This window comes from Pezoporus flaviventris, unplaced genomic scaffold (assembly GCF_033815535.1).
Source record: "Pezoporus flaviventris isolate CSIRO_AGI_PZ_B2104156 unplaced genomic scaffold, CSIRO_AGI_Pfla_v1 ptg000007l, whole genome shotgun sequence".
In the NCBI taxonomy this organism is placed as follows: Eukaryota; Metazoa; Chordata; class Aves; order Psittaciformes; family Psittacidae; genus Pezoporus; species Pezoporus flaviventris.
The window spans coordinates 57,692,035-57,714,213 of record NW_026892555.1 but is presented as its reverse complement, the minus strand read 5'-3'; the positions used below and the strand labels follow the sequence as shown (position 1 = coordinate 57,714,213).

General features: G+C 34.8%; 1 protein-coding gene across 1 annotated transcript in view; it reads left to right on the top strand.

Moving 5' to 3' along the window:
* Positions 1-22,179, top strand: part of LOC133267013 (ribonuclease H1-like) — a 236,645-nt gene that overhangs the window by 46,393 nt on the left and 168,073 nt on the right. The window lies entirely within an intron of this gene.

Genomic DNA, 22,179 nt, shown 5'->3' with positions numbered 1-22,179 from the left:
TAAAACCATTTTAGGTGTATATCTCTGCCATGATCTATTTGTTTTCAAACAACAGAATAGTGGAAATACAATCTATGAAATACTGTAAATTGTTACAATTTCAGCTGTGCATCTTCAAATGCTATGTAATTTTCTCCATTGTGTCTGCCATTGAAGCTCAGTATGCATACTTGTTAAGGAAATGTATTTTCACTCACACTGGAAAAAGCTGGGAAAATAAGCACAAATGCAAAAATGGTATGTATGCATACTTGAAAGAATGTATTAGTTCTCTTCTGCAGTCCTTAATGTCGCCAGGTTGGACAGAGTCTTAGGTGGCAGGTGTTAGTGGGAGGTGTCACTGCCCATGGCAGGGGAGTTGGAGCTGGATGATCTTAAGGTCCTTTCCAACCCTAACTATTCTATGATTATTACAATGATAATATTGCTTAGCTTTTATTACAACATTCCTTTTAACACATATATGGGCTCAAAATAAAATTACCACAAGAAAAAGATAAGAAATTGTATGTATATGCACAGTTTAACCCTGTCTGTCAAAATAAAAATAAGAAAAAAAGAAGTGAAAGTAGACCTAAGTATTCTTTTACATATGTTGTGAGAATTCAAAACACAGTTTTGGGTGGTACTCAAGTGCAGAAAACTAATATAAAGTCTCAAGACTTGTTTCAAAATAAAATGAAAACAAACCAGTCAAATGCTGGGAGAAATGTTAAGGGAAGAAGAAACCACCTTCTTGTTCTCTGTAGACTTTCCAAATTTAAACACTTTTTTATTATATTAAAAAACACATTAAAAAAATCAGGTAAGGAAGCAATTATTGGAATGATATGAAAATGATTTTTTTGAATCCTACACTGGTCATTAGCAAAGTACCTAAATCATGAGTTCATGAGCAAGAAAAGTCAAGAAAAGACAAGAAAAGAGAAGAAAGTCTGTTGTTGAAAAGCTGATGTTGACTGCAGTACTTAGGCCTAGCAGCACAGAGCCTTCTGCAGAAATAGACCTGGTAACAGTAAAATTACGAAGATAAATTAAAATCTTTCATCAAACAAATGAGCCACTTGAGGAGAAAAAAGTATAATTCAATGTTTAAAACAAAATATATTTTTTAACTTTTTAACAAGCTCATATTTTCTGTAATCAGTATGCCTAACAGGGCAGTTTTTACTGTTTTGTAGCAAACCTGTGTTTTTATAAGAAGTCACAAGATACTTGGATGAGCCACCATTTGAAAGATATGTTGTAATTGTCAACATCTTTTGTAGACCTTACAGAGAATATTCCTACCATCAGCTTAAAAAATTCAGCAGTAATAAAAAATAAGTTTATATTTGAGACTGTTCTGTGTACTTCAGGTTTTGTCTCCCTGAAGCCCCATTTATGTTCTGATTTTCCAGGCAGATGGCAGAGCAATGTATACCACGTTTTATAATGAATAATGTCTTAGCTGCCACATTGTCTAGGTAGCTCTGTGCTACCAGCCATCTGGAAGTTCTCATCTGTCCTGGTTTTGGCTGGGATAGAGTTAATTTTCTTCCTAATAGCTGGTGCAGTGTTGTTTTGTCTTTAGTCTGAGAACAATATTAGCAACATGCCAGTGTTTTAGTGTTTGCTCAGTAGTACTTACCTGATCAAGAATTTTTCAGTCTCTTATGCTCTGTCAGGGAGAAGAAGCCAGGAGGAAGCAACAACAGTACACCTGACCCAAACTAACCAAAGGGGTATTCTATACCACAGCACATCATACCCAATACATAAACTGGGGAGAGTTACCTGGAGGGGCAGATTACTGCTTGGGTCGGGCTGGGTATCAGTCAGAAAGTGGTGAGAAATTTGTATTGTGCATCACTTCTTGGGTTTGGGGGGTAATAGGGGTTACTTCTTCCTCTCTTTGTCTCTCTTTCTCTCATTATTTCAATTTATAATTATTATTATTATTTATTATTTTAATTGTTGCTGTATTATATTTTACATTTATTTCAATTTTTAAACTGTTCTTATCTCAACCCTCAGGTCTTTAATTTTTGAAAGATTCGTCTCCCCATCTCAGGGTGGGGAGAGGAAGTGAGAGGCTGCATGGTATTTATTTGCCGGCTGGATTTAAACCACAATAGAAACATGAGTGAATTCAAGTGTTTAGCAAGAGTCAAAAGGATTACAAAATTAGAACAATTATTGGAAATATATACAGTCTTCTACTCCAAAGTTTAAAGTGTATTTTAAATAATAAGAAATTGAAGAATATGACACTTTTCTCAAAAAATTGATAATGGAGTAATCAAGCCTCAAATCTAAGTCAATGTGCTCTCTTCCAATAAATACAAAACTCTTCCAGTTGTTATGGACAGGCCCCATGGCCTTAGGTACTTCTGATTGGTTTAAGTGATCCCTAAATTGCTCCTCCTCCAGCAGGGTAAGTTTGCCGTGTTCCAGCATCTCCCTCTGGTCTTGGAAGCCTGGGACTCCTGAAGGCTGGTTTTCCCAGTAAAGACTGAGGCAAACAATGTAGTGGGTATGTCAGATGTCTCATGGCTTTTGTCAGTCACGCTACCCCATTCAGCAGAGGATTCACATTTTCGCATCATCTTCTGGCCATTTATGTACTTAGAGAACCCTTTCTTTTTGACCTTCACATCCCTTGCCAGATTCAACCCCAGGTCAGTATTTTCTAACCCTATCCCTGCAAGACTGGACAGCAACTCTAGCCTCCTCCTGGGTGACCTGCCTCCTTCCACACTAATCAGTGATATAATTGAGTTTCCCAGCTAGCACAACTAAACAAAAGAAAACCGGATTATTATGCCAGAAACTCTGAAAAGCGTGTCTTATTAACTTACTTTGTCATATTTGCCTAACACTGAAGAAGCATGAAATATCTTTATTGCCCCAGGGGAAGAAGAAATCTTTTTCTGAGCAGAACAACAGACACAAATTGTCACGATTGTATCATGCAGTTCAGTGCTCAAAGAATAGCAGGTCAATTCTCTAAATTATTTTAGCTGAATATTCCTTCCTATGCTTTGTTTATCTAGTGGAGAAACATAGCATTTACTTGAACTCTTCAGCTGGTGTAAATTAAGGCAGTTACACTGAAATCAGTGATTCAATTACTTCAATAAAGGTGTATTGTTAAATGTGAGGATCTACTAAAAGATACTACATACTTCCAATGGTTTTAACACTATAACGAAATCATTTTTGCAACTCAGTTTAAGAAACTGTACAGGCGAAACCAGCTTGATGAAATACAGCTGCTTTTTTGCTTTTTTTGCCTTTTTTTTTTAATTTTAATTAGTTTTATATGCATAGAATAATTATCTTAATAAATGTTCCTAACTATAAGCTGGAATAACTTTACACGTATATAAGAGACATTTAGGACATGCTCAAACACATGATAGCATACTGTAATCTTAACTTGCAAACAGCTTGATTCTAAAAGCAATTATACACTTATTTTATTTATATACATACATGTGCATAAGTCTATTTGTAAACTGTTTGATTCTGAATGCAGTTATATACTTATTTAATTAAAAGAACTTGAATATAAAGCCAGGAATAGGGTAAGTGGATAACCCTAAAATTATAAATTCTCTTCTCAATTCTGTGAGGAAAAAAAAAAACATAACCGAGCTTACTAGAGTTTACTGAATTCACTAGACAAGATGTAGGATACATAGAGAAACTGAAGAACTATACACAGCCTATGGATACTATTGCCTGAATTTCTCATCTATTATACGACATTACTGAGGGATTGGAATTACTAAAGATAGCATTAAAATGTAAAATTCAGTTTTGCACATATGAGTCTGACTTCATCCATGTGTTGACTGGAACATGAAGTTCAAGTAGTTGAACTTATAAGGAATTTTTTTTCTCTCAGTTGTAACTCAATCAGAAGATTAAATGACTCTTTACATTTACAAAGAAAACATTATGATCTGAATTTCTCCTTAAAATTTATCTTTTCCTGCTGTGTTAACCTGAGTTTTTCAATAGTATACATAACAAAGCACATAGCAATAGCAAGACACAGTGTCTTGATGTAAAAATAGAATTTGGACCCATGTCTGAATTATTTTGGTTTTACAAGTTTAATTCTGGCTGCTACAGCCTTTGCAAATACTTTTGGGATAACTGCACTTCATGAATTTGTCACATTCTGATTTCAATTACAGTGCTATCCTGTTGGCATAATTTCCCAGATGCTACCAGAATTATTTCTGATTTACATTAATATTAGTTTAGTAAGAATTAGTGCCACAGCTATTCTGGAGCTGCATTCTAAAATGCATCATGCCTGTCAGCTATTTATGTCTTTGAAGGCTTATATTTTTAACATAACAGACACTAAAGCATGTATTTATACAGTTATATTTTGTACATATGCTTATTTCTTTAATTCTTAAATTGCCGAAGCTTGTTCCGGCACTTGCAGATTATTGACTGCTGCTATTCCTCTTTTCTTTAGCTCCCACAGAATTACAAAATGAATTTTAAGAATAAATGGCTATCATGATGAAAAGGAACCTACTGCAGGCTTTTTATTAAAAGGATTTGCCATGAGAGAAAATTCAGTAGAAAATAATGTGATGAAAACCAATTCTCTAGTCACAAGACAAGGACCCCATTACTTCTAGAAGTTATTCATTGTTACACCAATGATTACAAACATTTCTTTCAAATCCATGATGTATTAAATTATTTCTTTGGGCATCTATTTTAAAAACATATCCCCAATAAAGATATGCAAATATTGCTGGAAACAGGAAAAAAAAGGCAGAGGATTTGTGGTGCACACTAAAACAAAGACCGGTTTGCAAAAGATAGTGTTCCCACACAAGACAAGACAAAATCGTTGCTCTGAGATAGTAATCTGTGCACAAAGCTGAGAAAATGGGAAAAGTCTCTTATAACCTAAAATTTTAGAATTTTCAATGCACAAAAAATGCCTCCAAAAAATTGAAAAACACCTCATTTCTGTATGAAACTCTAGAATTTACAAATGGAGAAAAAACGTAAGATTTCATTTTTAAGATTCCCCAAGTGATTCATCAAGCTGCTTAAGTCCCTTTTTAAAGTACTTGTTAATTGACCATCATTCCATGGATGTTCTTCAGAAAGAATTGGTTAGATTTTTCTTTTTAGTTAATTTTTTGCTGAAACAGTAGATAAGCCTGTTAGTTAAAGGTTCATGGGAAGCTATAACCAGTGAATGCACCTTCAGGTGACAACACAAATTTATCAGGATACAATATGACCATACAACTGAGATACCCATTTTCATACGGGCTTAAACAATACTTCCTACAGGCATCTTTTTCTTTTGCCCTTTTTCTGCAATTCCTTTGTTTTCATGTAACCAGATAAAAGCTATGGCCTTTCTAGGCTCTCAACATCATACAGTCTAAAATAAAAAAATAAAATGAATGCAAGAAGTTGAGACCTTCTATGCCTCCATTTTCACAATCATCTATAGTATAGGAACAGCTCAATTTCCATTTTTCCGGACATGTTTGTTTGAAATAAGTCCTGGCAGCTTGACAACACTGGCAGGCCAGTTCTTGGCAGCATTGGTTTTCATTTCTAGCTCCATGAAACAGATTGAAATGTAAGCACCACATGTCCAATCATGTAGTCTTTATTAAATGACTCCTTTGAGGTAAGATGGTATTTGTGCTGACTACATATTCATGTGGACACAGATGTAATCAGGGTCCTAAAAATGCAATCTACTTATATATTTAAATAAAAAGGGCTGAGTATAGAGAATTTTTTTTTACTGCAGTAGTCTGAGGAATATTCAGAAATACTCATTTTCTGGAGAAAAAGAAACTTGTAAAAAAATAATTTTGTTTTTTATTCAAAGCTGTAATAAGTTCGCAAACATTTATCTTCTCCTTGATTCTACCTATAAACAAGATAAAAAAGTGGTTCTCAAGAGTATTTGCAGATGATGACTGGCTTATGAAATTTCTTCCCCAGGTATAAATTAAAAAGCTTTGCATGATCATCATCACCAAAAAAATATTAAAAAAAAAAATTAAAAAATAAAAAGTCAATATTCAAGAATAATAAATACAGAAAGATTTATGAAAATATATTTGATTTAAACAGAAAAAAATGCTTTTATCCAGAAATGCATTCAAACAGCTTAAAGGTCCTATTTCTCACCATCTATTGCATTATTCATCAAACAATTCGAGCATATCTTCATTTTGTATACATATAAAACAATGTGAATTCCTCTTTCAGCTTTACTTCACCTTTTTCTTTTGTTGGAGTACCTGGTGCTGAAGAGCTTTCCGCGTAAGTAGACATTTTTTTATAAATGTATCTGTATCAAATTAACCTCAAGAAATTAATTTAAACAGAATAAAATATAATATGGATGCATTTTAAACATTTCTTACATGTCAGAAACATGTTCTGATTCCAGATAAAGCCAAGGAAAACCTATTGTTTAACATTTAAGAGCCACATTAGACTGTAAAGCTCAACAGTACAGCCATAACAATCACATAAAACACACAATATACACCTAAGAAAAAGTACTTGTACAGTAGTATTATTTTTTCATGTTGTGAGAATGTGAATAATTAGCTGGAGTATCTCTTAAGACAGCCACTCTTTCCTATAGATTAATGAAGTCTCATTTTGGCATCAAAATCATCAAAGCTCCAGGACAAAGCAGTAGGGCTCCAGGAATGCTGTAATATAGATCACAGTAATATAAAATCACAGTTTTTGAGAGATTGAATACTGAGAAAAACAGTTAAATCATTGAGGCATTCTTCAAAACCTTGATCAGAATCTCTAAGGTATCTGTAGTAACAGTACTACTTTCTTTAATGGGTTTTAAATTCAGCCTTAGGGGCTGACATTTGAACGCCTTTTTCTTCTTCCTGCTCTGCCAGACTGTCCTTGGGGACTGATGTATATTACACGGATTGTTTTCTGAGCGTGATACCCAGGCCTCTGATTTAGCTAGGTGCTTAGATTTCTTTGTCCTCTGATGTTTTAGTCACAAGATGAATTCTTGAGGAATCTGTCACAGCTGTTACTATACTAGAGGCACCAGTTCTAAGGATATCTTCATGCTCCCACAACCCCTCATCTCCACAAGCAGTGCAGGCAGGCAGCACGTGAATGGCACAGTGGTATTGAAGCTCCCTGGCTCCTCAGCCCTGCAACCCACAGGTGATAAACAAGCCAGCAACAGTGTCAGAACTTGTGTCAGTGCTCTAGAGCATGGTGGCCCCACTTCTGAGTCTGTTCATGGTCCAAGCCATGCAGGTCCAACTTCAGCACCACAGGTATGAGATTAGAGCTTTTCTGACATGCAGCTTCTTCCAACACAATATCATCAGTGACAACTTTATCAGTCCCAAGGCAGAAAATAATGCTTTGGTACCTACATCTTAAAAGAGCTGTCATATGTTTTTGGGGTTTCTTCTGTGATTATTTCCCATAATTGTCTTCATTATTAAATTTAAAGTCAGTGGCCATTTTATTGAGATAATGAGATATTTTGAGATTTCCCAGAAGTGATGCAAATAGATGAGGCATATCTTTCAAGTTTGTCACTAAATCCATAAATTGGAAAAAAACTCTTACAATACCTTTTCAATTTTTTCTGTATGTTAGGAAGTGGAAATAGCTTAAGACCTTCATACACTTTCCTAATAGCTCTCTGAGGTTTCTTTGCCTTTACTGGGCAGTCTTCATTATCCACCTGTCAATCATCACAAAATCATAGAATAGTTTGGGTTGGAAGGGGCCTTAAAGGCCATCTAGCTCCAAGTCCCCTGCCATAGGCCTCTAGACTATCCGCTAGACCAGCTTGCTCAAAGCCCCATCCAACCTGGCTTTGAACATTTCCAGGGATGGGGCATCCACAGCTTTTCTGGGCAACCTGTTCCAGTGTCTCACCACCCTCACACTACAGAACTTCTTCCTAATATCTAATCTAAATCCCTGTTTAGTTTAAAGTCATTCCCCCTTGTCCTGTCACTACATGCCCTTGTAGAAAGTCCCTCACCAGCTTTCTTGTAGGCCCCCTTTGGGTATTGGAAGAATGCTCTAATGTCTCCCCTGAGCCTTCTCTTCTCTGAGCTGAACAACCTGAAATCTCTTAGCCTGGCTTCATAGAAGAGGTGCTCCAGCTCTCCAATCATCTTCATAGCCTTCTTCTGGATTCACCCATGCAGGTCCACGTTCCTTCTGTGTTGGGGCCCCAGATGAAAACAGTATTTGAGGTGGATTGTCACCATAAATGTTGAAGAAATTGCACTTAAGGAGTACAACAGATTGATACCAGGAAGGAAGTAACTTGTAAATCCAGTATTCAGGCATTTAATGAAGAAACAATTAACCAGCTGGTAGAAAGGGTGAAATAGCACTAAAATCTTTTGTACTGTGCTATTTATTTACATTCTAAATGGCGAAACAAAACCTTAAAAAACAGTAAACAGTCTTTTCCCAGACAATTCAGATCAGATTCATAAGATATATTCCCAACATTTGTAGTCATATAGTTTCATTTTTCTTTCTTGTAAGTTGGAGTTTATATTTTTGCATTGTAGAAGTAAACTATTTTTTAAAACCGCCATTTTTAAAAGTAGGGTTAGATACAGATAGATATTGCTTGGAATTCCTTTGTGAGAAATGAGGCTTGCCTTTAAATCTGACAACTATTTCTCCTGATTAAGCATACTGAACTTTTTCTGCCAAGAATCTGTTTGGAAGTACTTGAATAAAATACATGATCACTTACTTGTCATTTCATATTTAGATCAAATGAAAACTGAGGTTGAGTTGTGCTTGAAACTTGTAATTTATTATTTGAATTCTCTGAGTATTGATAGTCAAAGAACTCTGCCCTTCTTTTGTCTGGGTTGTAAAAGTAATAGGGATGCACGTTTCCAGGATTTATTATATTTTGAGTTATTAAAGATGAATTAAAAATATAGAAAATAAATTGCAAGTGATAGATACATTAACATAATATTATACTTTCCTGTAGCCATATGAGCTGTCTTAGAAAATATGCTGAGCAGATAGATCAAAAATGTTACAAAAAATCTACTTCCCTTCATTTCTAGACATCTAGAGCTACATTTCTTTGTTAGTTTTGTAAATATGTAAATTCTTCTTTGGCAAAGAAAAAAAAAAGAAAGAAAGAAATTTCTGACGTCCAACTGAGATCCAAGTAGTCTAGTCCTCTTGAAAGTAATAGGGGTTCTGCATTTTATCTAACTGGAGATAAAAGATGAAACCCATGGCAAAATCAGTTTATTTGAGATACAGATTTTACTGGATTATTTTATTCTTGTTTTGTGATTTGATGCATTTACCTTTTATTCACCTCCCCGCCTCCAGCTCCCACCCAGACTAGGAATCTAACTTAGCAAAACACATCAACTACTGAGAGCCTGAACTGACAAGCTACAGATGTTAGGGCAAATAAGGATAAGCAGCTAATTGGATAAAGACCTCCATTACATTCCACATTTCATAAGCCATTCCATTCTGGAAGCTATAGAATGTAACTTGTCAACTCTGTGAATTGAGGCATTTAAATAGAAATATATGTTTATATGCAAGAATCACAGACAATAGTTAAAATCTCTGAATAAGAAGGAAGAATACAAAATTAAATAAATGATATTTAATAACAGTATATGATGAGTGATAAACTCTCCTGAAAAAAAATTCCTGATATTCAGAGTTCTATGGTTTGAACAGTTGAAGTTGTGACCACCTGTTTTTCTAAATGAACAAACAGGAAAAGAGACTGAAAGATAAGAAGTTTTAAATCAGGTACCTCAAAATTAAAGCTATTTTAGAAAGAGATCAAAACGTTCATCATAAGCTTATATTTAATTTCAGCTGTAATTTTTTTTTTACCTCTTCATCTTATTTCTATTTAAGATCAACTTAAGAAAACAATGAACTTGTGAAGAGGCAATGTACATGAAAGACATACATTATGTAGTCATCCTACTTTTTCAATAAACTGATTTTTGAAGTGTATAACTGCTCTGCAGTAAGGAACAGGAAAATGAAAAGCTCAGGAATTAATGGAAAGCAATTCAGTTTCACATTCTTGTGTCTTTGCAATGCTTGGCTTATTTTGTTTCAATTTGTTTTGAATTTTTTTCTTTTTAATTTTCTGTCTGTGTACAGTGTGCCATATGCAAAACAAGATTTTTAAGTATTTCGTTCTAATATGAAAAAAGTGAAGCATTACTCACATTATGATAATCTGATAGATTTCTTTTAATCACGAGAAATTTCACCAACCCTACAGAAATACATACGCATATTATTCTATCTACATATACAAATTATCTATTAAAATTCACTCTCTCCACACTTTTTTTCCTACAAAGAATAATGAACAAACACACATTCTTCAGCCAGTATTGCTGCTCAATGAACAAAGGTATAAATTTATAAACTGAAGGTGTGAGAACTACGAGCAGTCAGATTAAGATTCACTGCTTTGTAGAAATTGTTAGGGAAAAAAAAAGTTCTTAATGAAGAATAGAAATATAGGAATAGAGGACACATGAAGAAGGAAGGGAAATCTTAAAACAGTTTTTTGATTCACATATACTATTATTAAAGCATGCCTAAAACATCATGAAGAATTTCAAGGCTTATGGAGGGCTTCAACATGTGCTTAGAGAGGTCCATGGATTGTTTTCAAAGTTGTGTGCTATGGAGAACTCAAAAAGGTCACAAAACCGCTTCTAGCACACTTCTAAAACAATATTTTGCACCAAAACCCTCCTGGCAGCATCTTCTGGATAGAATATGGTTGAAATGGGTATAATCTTTAATTTTCATTGCCTGAGTTTGTGATCTTATCAGAATTCCAGCCCTCTTTTTATCTTTTTTGTATGTTCTTCAGTGCCTCACCTTTTCTTAGTCTTGATTTTTCATAAAACAACTTACTTTCATGAGAATGAAAGAACTGCCACATTGCGTTAAATCAAAGTTTCACCCAGTTTAGTATCCCATGTCTGACAGTGTCAATTAGCGTATGTATGCTAAAGGGAAAAGTACAGGAAATGAGGCAAGTGTAACATAATTTTCCCCTGTCAAACCTTTACAATAGGATTATCTTTAGTACAAGGAAACCACTAACAATATTGTAACATTTGTACTTACAGATCATCTCTCTTAGAAGCAAAGCAAGAGTTTTCTTATTCATTTCAGAAGAGCAAAAATTTTAAAAGTGAAACCAGCATCTCATTAAAACCTCCAGAAAAAAATATTTAGAAAAAAATTACCTGCCCTAAGTAAACTTTAATTTTCTTCCTTTATGGTTTACTATTCAAAAACCCGCTATTCAGGGAACAGATTATTTAACAATAAATCATATAAATATGAAGAACTTACCCCTGAAATGTAGCTAGAGAAAAACTTACATGAAATACAGTTAACTTAGCTACTTAAAATATGATTCTGAATTCATGATTCTGTAAATCTGCAGATACCAGCAGTGGTTAGCTGAATAAAATTAAATAGTTTACCCATTTCAGATACACACAATGCCTTTCTCACTGATTAACGTGATCCCCTTTTTATATGAGTTAGCAAACTCATATAAAACAGACATTCAAATGCAGCGTTGTTGCCCATCTGGAATGAAAACATTATTTTTTTCAGCCGTGAGTATTCCTAAATGCAGCATTACAAAACTTTAATTTCATGAGATACTAGTTCCATTTTGCAATGAAACCTCTAAATCTTAAAGGTCTCAGAAGCAAATGTTGAAGATAAGTTATACTTCATATTGATTAAACACTGTTGAAATATTTTGTTTCATTTTTGAAGCTTTTGTTATATTGCAGAAAATCAAAGCAAGAAAGTTATGTACTTCAATCCATTTGAAGCAGGATATTTTCTCCTTTTCTGTTTCTCATCTAAGAGAAAACATTGTATTCAGAGTTCAGTTTCTGATAATCGCTTTTTTTTTCCTTTTTCTTTTTCATTCCTATCTAAATACTGATGTCGTTTACTACCCCACATGGAATGAGAACATTACTTCAATCAGTGGCAAAAGCATCAGAACAAGGATGTGAAGAGTAAGCAGGCATGGCTATTTAAGCAAAGGTAGCAAGGGATAATAAGAGTTCAAAACTAAGACTACAGACTAAATGAAAAAGATGTTAGAAAATAAGGTATAGAAAGTCTTTCAGTTCATTTTGCAAACTAACATTCTGCACAAATACTTCAGGATGTTTCAGTCAAAGTCTTTCTCTTGCAGCAGTCAGTGACTGTCTATCTTGGAAATGATTTCCTGACCGCTGTGGAAAAGACTCTTCTGCAGTTAAGCAATAGCTCATTGCAATTGGCTTATACAGCTTGAGAAAACTTGTATGGAAAGTTTAGAAAATCTTTGATGGAAATAAGGAATTCCAGGCAGTAAATGAAGAAAAAAACAAACAAACAAACAAACAAAAAAACAGAGAAAATCAAGAGTCAGTTGAAAAAAAGCAGTTTATACTGATGTGTAAGTAAACAGCTTTTTTTGAAACAAAATCAGATATTCTAGACAAAGGGAAAGCACTCAACCCAGTAGTTAGGTTTTTCTTAAATCTGGCTAAAGATTAAGATTCTCTGTCAATGTTATCTTAATTGACTCATACATCATTCTGTTAACACTAATGGTAAATTAAATAAGCTCAATCGATATTCAGACACTGAATTGTGGTTAATTGACATTGATCTTAATAGGCATTATCTTAAAATATTAACTGGTGTGCATCCACAGCTGTAGGGATTACATATTATAATATTAAATTTCAGGATATCATTTGCAAAAAGCATTAGTAATAGTTACTGAGTTTTCCTTATGTATGAAGAGGAATTGCAACCAGTCATCCCTAGAAAAGAAAATTAAATTATCCCCTTACAAAGAATATATTATTTTTCTCATTACACTGTTTTTCCTTTTCTGTTGAAGTGACTACTCTGAACTATTAAACACTTTTAAATCATAATTTACCAAATTTGTTGAATTATGCTAACATGCAAAATGAATTAATTGAATTAATTAAGAAAAATAAGTGCAGTAAAATGCAAACAAGTACAGAAAAAAAAAAAAAAGTTGTTGACTAAGGAATTGAGATCAGTCATCCGGTTGTATGATGCAGAAGACTCCTAATGTTCTGTGGAATGAATGGAAGTCAGAGTTATTCAGACTGGGATTTCCCAAAAGGACTAACAGCAATTAATATCTCTGTTTTCTAGCTTCTTGAGAAAAGTCAGCTTCAAGTGCAGTAATACGCAAAGAACTATCCCCAGCACTTTCTGAAATCCCCATCACTAGTTAGTTCCTAGTCTAGAAGGAGAAAAAGAATCATTAATTTCTATTTTAAATTTTGGCCTTGTTTCTTTGCAGATGGCTTCAAGAACTACCGCCTGAGAAGCCATTTGACTCTTTTTTATACCCTATGATTTTGATTGTTGTTGCAGGTAATTTCTTAGAGTTCACCATTATTTTAATAAGTCTTTAAATCCAATTTAACCATTTAAGTTCATGTATTTATGGATTTTTCTGTATATATATATGTACATATACAGATATGCTAGGACTGACTAACTTAGTGAGTAAATCAGGCCCTGTGTTTCAGGGGACATCTCAGAAGACCTCACAAAATAAGTGATAGTCCTAACGAAAATATCACTGGTACTGAAAATGAAAATTAAGAATGCTGTTCAATTTGCAATGCATTTCTTTCTAGTATTAGGAAATCAGTGAGTAGGCAACAACAGCTATGTAATATATTATATACATTGTATACTATATATGATGTAATACATACACTGCTTTATTAATATAGTCTTAAATTGATGATCTAAGGAGACTGGGAAGGAGAGCTATGTTTTATGGATGCATAGATATCACCTTTTAACATAGACTATCAAAAGCACCTCTTGATAACATGAAGCTCTGAACCTACAGTTATTCATATGTTTCAAAGAGGATCAGGACATGTCACTTATGTTGGTTTGTCTGAACATACAGTTATGCACATCTATGCACCTGCATCTATGTTAGAAGAGCCACTGAGCTTTTCATGGATATAAATGGTGCCAGAGAAGGATTATCTAATCTCTAGAAAGTGGGCACAACTGTCTTGAGCTGTCTGGCTCAGTAACCTAAACCTCAGCTCAAGCAAAGCTACTAAAAGATGCGCATACTCTTAGCAAGAGTTAGGAACACAAGAAAGTCAATGTGCATAAGCACACACACACATATGCATGCACAAACATGCACTCTATCTTACTGGGCATGAGAAAAAAAAATACTAAAATAATGGGAGTTACAAGCATGTAAGACAGATGGTATCTCAGGACAGCTAAAGAAACAATTAAAATAAAAGTAACAGCATCAGCTCTAGATACTCTCTGCAAAGTAATGAATGCTGTTACAGAGCTTAGCTAATTAAAAGGGATTCAAAACCACCTATATCTTGTTTTGTACCACCCAGGATGCTAAATATGGGCACTGGCAGACTACCTGAAGCAGCAAATTACGACCGTAAAGACTATCATGTCAGTTCTTTCTAGGGAAATGGTGCTAAGAAACAAAACAAAACAAAAAACTAGCATGAACCACATGTGTGCAATAAAGAAGATAATGGTAGAAAAAGCCACTCTAAGACAATTCTTTTCTGTGATTTTTTTTTTTTTTTCATGAAAATCTTATAAAATTTTACAAGCTGCACAGGTAAACTATGGTGAAGAAAACCATACTGTTCCAACTATTCATGGCTGATTTGGGCTGACCTGGTCACAGATGAGCCTAGGTGTTCAGACTAAAAGGGTTGAAAACACTAAAGAATGCAGAACTCATTTCAGTCTCAAAATTACAACCATTTAGGGGAAATTTGTACATTCAAATATTCCCAGTGTTAGTCTTTGAAGCATGTGTATTAAAGTATTGTGAAAGAAAAGTTCATGGAAAAAAGTGACAATGAAAAGTACTCATGTTCATTCTTGGCCAATTTTAGTGAACTTTTCTGTTGAACTGCTCATTGTAAGTACAACCTTCTTCAGGATAAAATGTGACCCAAAACGCACCTACCTACAATTTCTACACTAGCAAATTGACTTTGGCAGAAAAACAGTGCTACGTTGCTATTAAGACCTGGACCCTGCATCAATAAGTGTGCTAGCAGGAAGTTTACATATTAAAAAAAAAAAGTCATAAATTATCAGATGTGGTATTACACAGTAGCACATCATCCCTATTATTTTTTTGCAAAAATGTTGAAATAAAAAATTGAGTTGCACTCACTGTCATTCATTTCAATCACTTCATATGCTCAGTGCTCCCAAAACTTGTAAAAAAAGTAGGAAAGAAATATCAACACCTGTTTGCTTATAAATTATAGCAAATCTATGCCATATCATAGTACAGAAAGTAACAGTCTTAGCAGTTAAATTTCTGTTAATAAATGTTCTCTGACAATACAGAGGACAAATGAATTTCCTCTCTATGACATTTTTTACTCAGGAATGTTGAATGAGAAGCTGACACAAGTTGTTATGTGACAACTTTGGAAGTCAATCAGATCTCCATCTAGCTGAGGATTTATTACAGTTAAGTATGATAATTTCTTTATTTACCTATCTGCAGTTTCCAAAACTATCATCTTCCATAGTCAGAGTATTTTCTTTATTTCTGTAAGAAGATTGAAATTGCCCTTACTATGTTCAGGCTGCTGTTTAGAGCCATAAATACTGTTTGGGTTTGTTTTTTTTCCTTATTACTCCCACCACTGTAGAGAAACTTAGTAAAAGATAATGTGGCTAGCAATACTGAGCACAGAAACCAGATTTCTTTGCCTTGCCTATGAAGCAGAGCTGAATCACTGCTGTATTCTGGACAGAAAAAAAAAAAAGGAAAAAAGAAAAGGTTGTTTCAACTTTTCTGTCTTTCATTTTTATGTTGCGTAAGTGGTATACCAGCAGGGAAAGAGAAACTGGAGAGAGAGAGGTGAATACAGTGGGAAAAGTGGGACAAGAGGAGAAAAAAAAATTAATGTAGGAAGATTTGTGATACATGAAAAAACTTTGTTAAAGAAATATGAAGGTTTCAGAAGTTAGTGTTCCAGTTTCAAGAAAAGTGAAAGTGAAAAAATGCTACAGGCTTAAATCTATTTAATTTTGTATATTCTTTCCATGTGCCATGATTTAAGCCCAGTAAGCAACCCTTTCGTGAGTTTGGTTAGTTTGGGTCAGGTGTCAGTGCCTGCTCCCTCACGGCTTCTTGTGCCTTTTCTCACTGGCAGAGCATGACAGGCTGAAAAGCCCTTGGTCAGCGTAAATATTACTTAGTAATAACTGAAACGCTGTTGTGTTACCAACATTATTCACAGCAAAAACATAACTACTACAAAAATTCTACCCCAGCGAAAACCAGGATACCATGACAGATTCCTACATTGAACAATCCTGCACTATTTTTCAGAAACTATCATTGTTCTTTTTTCAAATATAAATACAAAGAAAAGGAATATTGTGTACATTTATATATAGATTCTGGCAGGGGGTTCTTTATATAGATTTTATTATCTGACACAGACCATTTGGTCTAGTTATTGTTTTCTGGATTTCATAAAGCTGTACCTACTGCAAGGTATATACCACAAACTGATGTAAACGTATTTGTTTGTTCCCAGGAGTATCTTTTTTAACACCATATTAATTCACATGACACAAACCTAGCACTATTTGCCTTTTTTATCAAAATGACATCATAGTGCTTTCCATGTTGCAAGGTTTGAAGGAAAAAAAAGTCTGCTGCTGACCTATTTGTGACTTGCAATGTGCCCTGATTTCAACAACTAAAATTTAGCCAGCTCATCCAGGCTAGATACATAGCTATGCCTGCAGGGATAACGAAAAAAACAATTGTGTCACCAGTGGATATGATGGTCTGTCTCTTGGACGTGTCTTTTTCTATTGAGCATAAAACTAGATGAAAAACTGGTGTAGTTGAGACACGTGGCTAAAGCTAAGAAGAGCGAATTTCATGTTTGGTATTTTTTTTCTTGCACCTCTGTATTTTTCCAGGTACTAATCCTTTCAAACTGCTGTCAAGGGCTGATCCTACTTACAGTCAGCAACAAAATTCAGACACAACAGCAAGGTCCTAGTGGAATGATTTTTTTTTTAACCTTTGCTTAATCACGTGCATATGCAGAGTTTAATCATTTATCAAGAGAATTTTTAAAAACTGAAATATACTCAAATGGACACAGCATTTCACTTGCATCTCTGATTTATTTCTTCTACAGTTAACATATTGTGTCCTCCATGTAGTGAAACCTACTTTCATTAAGCATCAATCTGCTTCATAATGGAAGAAGAAAAATAAGAGGAAAAGTGTTCTCATTTTTAAAAGCAGCTTTTTTTCCCATTACTTTTTATGATTAATGGTCTTATAGTTTAAAAATGGGAATATTGACCTGTTAAGAACCCTGAAGTCTCAAAAACTTTGAACTGAACAGAGGATATGATCCTCATAGACCAAGAACACAACACAATTAGATTTTACTGACCGTGATACAGTATAAAGTATTTCATTTGCTCCTACTGCAGAAATTATTCTGCTGAGAATTGGATTACATCCTTTACTAAAGTAGCGTTGTTACAATGTTTTGCAAATGTGAAGTGTTTGTCATCCTGAAAATGAAGCTTAAATAAAAATACAAATAGGATCGGTCCTTCAAAATGATATCGAAAGGGAAAAAGTACAAACAAAAAACATCCAAGAAAACCTAAAACTGCTCAAACTCAAAAGAAATATCTGAAAAGAAATTCCCCCCTGCCTTTTTTAATTGAGACGGAATTAAATAAAATTAAAAATAGAAATAGAGGAAGCACAAAAAATATTGACGATTTTATGAGCAATAATAGTATAATAAAAAAGCTGAAGAAATTAGACTAGAGTCTGGAGGTATTAAAAACTTAATATATGCAGCAGAAAACTCAATTTCAAACAACTTGAGTTTTACTGGAAGCTCACTTATTCAAAAGCGCAAATTTTTGTTCTTTGGTTTGCTGCCTTCTTAGGAGTTGCTAACAGCTTTATTTAATCAAATTGAGCACCACACCAAATCCAGTTCTTCTTTTGAACTTTAAGTTCAGATCCAAATGCTGTTGTCTGGCCTTATTATAATTTATATTACTTGTTATATTTACTATGGGATTAGTTGCATTGCACAAATATTGAGGAGCTCTTAATCCTTCTCCAAAAAAAATTAAAATTCAAGAGAGACTCAGTTTGAAGATGGAGCTATGACAAATAAGCACACACAATGATGAGTTATCTGATTTCTCACTTTAATAGTACTCTGTAAAGAAGATGCAGAGCTAAGGCTACCTTGATCCTTGTTCTTCATTATGTTACTACAGATAAACTTGGTAGGTTTGGTCAAAATGGGCACTTCACACTGAGCACTGCTTCCAAATGCACAAACCGATTCCTGCTGATTTCAGGAAGAAATCAACAAATCCAGGTGAAGGCAGAACCTAGGATCATGATTTCACCATAATGATAGTTGCTGCTAGATAATCTGACAAAAGAAGTATGAGGATAATTAGCAGGCAACAAAATATAATTCATAGCTAAAAACACCTTAGCCGTAATGTAGAACAGACAATATGGAGTCAAGTATCTGACAAAGATGTAGTTTGCATACATCCAGTTAAGATAAATAATAATTTGAAAATAAAATAGGATTAAATTACTCCTAAAGTAAAGCTTGATACAATATACTAATAACAATAAAAGAAAAAAAAACAAACAAAGAAAACAAACACCATAACACCTCTCACCCCACACCTCCACCACCCAGAACAAGGGCCTATGGTAAATCACCTTGTATATGCACTCTTTCTTTTAATCAAATAGGGCAGCAGTTGTTGGCACTGAGACTACTTCATGACTTGGAAAGTATTTCTGGATTTGAACTGGTAGTATAAAAGACAAGCTCTCTAAGCAGTGAAATAGAACAAACCTTTTTATACTCTTTTCTTTTCCTTTTTTTTTTTTTTTTCCCACATTCTGCCTTAAAAGATTGTATTCCAGATTGGCCAAATCAGACTAAGCCAGTGATGGTATCCATTCATTTTAACACAAGTTTGTTACAAAGATTCTGACTGCAAAGTTTGAAAACGGATAGTCATACATTTGTTCTTTCTAGCCTTTTGTCCTATTCCTTCACTCTTTTAACCTCAATTTCAAGCGATCACTCTTCATCTTCCTGCAGCACTTTTAGTATCGTCTCTCCTTTCATTTTTTTTTCTATCTACTACATTTCCTTCCTAGCAATTTCCTCAAGGTTCCCATTTAAAAAGTTACCAGAAATCTTTTAACTTATCTGCCTGAAGTAAATGCAACCTGTAAACTACACTTCAATCACCCCCCCCCCAAAAAAAAAAAACCAACTAAAACTCAGCCACTAGTTGGAATTAAAGAGGAATTTTTTTTCTTTCTAAAAAAAAAAAAAGTAGAGTACTTTAGTTTAAATAGCTATTGCTTTCTGATCAAACCTTTCATTTGAGAACACTGTTTACAAGAAATGTGGCTGATGCAACAGGTTGCATCCCAAAATGGGTTGTTACCAAATGTCCTCATATATGGATCAGTGATTACTGAGCCTCAGTCTGGAGTTGTGTACAAAGACAGTAATAGGAACGATCAATCTATTTACAATTTCACCATGAAGGCAACCTGATATTGTGCATGGCTTCTGCATGACTGACCATGTAAATAGTATAGCTTTTCTCTATTACCATTCTTATGAGACTTCCCCAATGTTGAAAAAGACACAAAAGTTTTGCCAGTGGGTTTAGCACTACCGAATTAATATGAATGAAATAAATTGACTAGAAGTGACTTCAGCATTGACCAGTCCTTCATGAAATTCTCCCTTTGATTATTTCTTAGAAAGGAACCAGAAAAACAAACAGGCTGGCGTAGCATACAAAATAATTAATAGGGAATCATTATGCATTAAATAAGTGAAACCCTCACTTGAGGCAGAGATAGTGCCAGAGACAGGATTCTTACCTAATGTGGTAAATACTGTGGGTTTAATTCAGCACATAGTTGAACTTCAGTAATTCTGAATTGAATTTCCAAGTTTATACTGAGTATCTCAAAATGTGTGTTGGGAGCAGACTTGGGTGCTCTTCTGTATTTGCACTCAATTTTGCATTTCACAGAGATAATCAGAAACAATCAGTGGGAGCTCTCTCTGCCATTGCTTCATATACACAGAATTCTTTTCTAACATACAACATCTATTTTCCTCATATTATATTGACTCACATTTACCTATAAAGTGAAACATTCCTGTCCATCACTCCTCACAGAATGACTGGAATATTCTTTTAATCAGTCACTTTACATGTCTGATTTTCTTCATAATACTCAAAGCAATTTACAATCTCACCTGTCCTAATGTAAGCCACAAAAGGAATTAAAGTATCTTAGAGAAACATAAGAATGCTGTAAGATCCTTTCCCTCTTCTGCAGCTGCTGCATGCAGCTTGTTTCCTCTTTCAAAACAAAAGAAGAATGTCACAGGATGTTAAGAGGGAGCTTCCTCTGGTGAATGCGGGGCCAGGGATACCTCCTGCCTGGCCACTGGAGCCGAACCTGGGGGTCTCTATCCCAAGACAATGGATGCAGCTTCTTTCCCTGTTGAATTTCCTTGCAGGCTCAGACAGCAGAAAAGTCGTAACCCAGATGCACAAGCATATTTGCAGGTCACCTAAGTACTAGCATGGCCTCTCTGCCTGGTAACCCTGCCTGGATCCCACGTGCTCTTACTTGCCCCAGGGCTCTCCTACTCACCAGTTGGCCCAGCTTGAAGATTTCTAGTGAGTTACACACACATACTCCCATGCATACCAGGTCTGGGGATTATGAAAACATTCTGGTAACCCTAGCAACTGGCACCAGGCACACAGGCTGTGACCAAGAGTCCTGCTCCAGCTGCAGTTGCTAAGCCTCTCGCTCACTTTGCTTACCCCTCTTCTACCTCAATAGCCACACCACTTGCTTCAGCCGCTAGCAACACAAGCTGCAGGTTGGCTGCACCTTTGGTCTGACTCCAGTAGCTGTCATCAAATCCACTCACATAAGACTCACCAATAGCAGACACCCAGCCCTAACAGCCGTCACACTCAAGACAGAGCATGAAATTACACAGAGATAGTTAAGAAAGGGTTTAATAACCAAATAGGACAGTCAGTCAAATGTACTGAGCAGCCCCAGTTTAGATGTGATCAGATGCTTTTTACATGCCTTTCTGTTTAATTTCCTCTTCATTTCTCCCCATTCCTCCCTCCTAAATGTTCTTTCAGAAGTTCTGTATAATCCCACAGGCTGCTCTTGAATATCCAAAATCCTCATGTTCCTCTTTTTAACCCCTTCTTATCAGTGCAAGGCGCAGGTTAACCTTCACCAACCCTGGGCCCTCAGTTTCTTGGTGGCCCAACTGGAGGCTTCTAAGTTTTGGTGGTGATGTTCTTGTTTTTAAACTGGACAAATGCTTCATGTTATTCAGTAATGCATAATCGATATGCACATGTAAATAGTCATAGCAGAAACAAGTGGAGTCTTCACTACAGAGTACTTGGCTGTATCCTAAGACGTAAAGAAATATTAAATCTCCCTGTATGAATCACTTTCTAAAAACAGCTTCATACTTAAAAGAAGAACAACTGGAGCAGGACAAACTTTCATATCAAACCATAATTTATGCCAGAGAGCAAAATTCTCATTTTTAAAAAAATAAATCTAATTTTAATATTTCCCTGTGCTACTTGTTCTTTCACACACAGAGATAAAAGAACAGCACAAGGAAAAAACAAACAAACAAACAAACAAACAAAAAAACCAAAAAAAACGCAAGCAACCTGTTTATTAAATAACAGAAAAGGTTCAATTCGGTATGGAGTCTAAAAGCTTGTTACTAATATAAATGGAAATGAGATGTAAATCTGATTAGGGTTTCCTACTGTTTGTTCTTCAATTTTTATTGCATTATATGCTAGCAATTATTTTACAGAAGTGTTATTTAATATCTGATAAGAGTTCATAGTTGCCCTAAACCAACCTCTTAACAT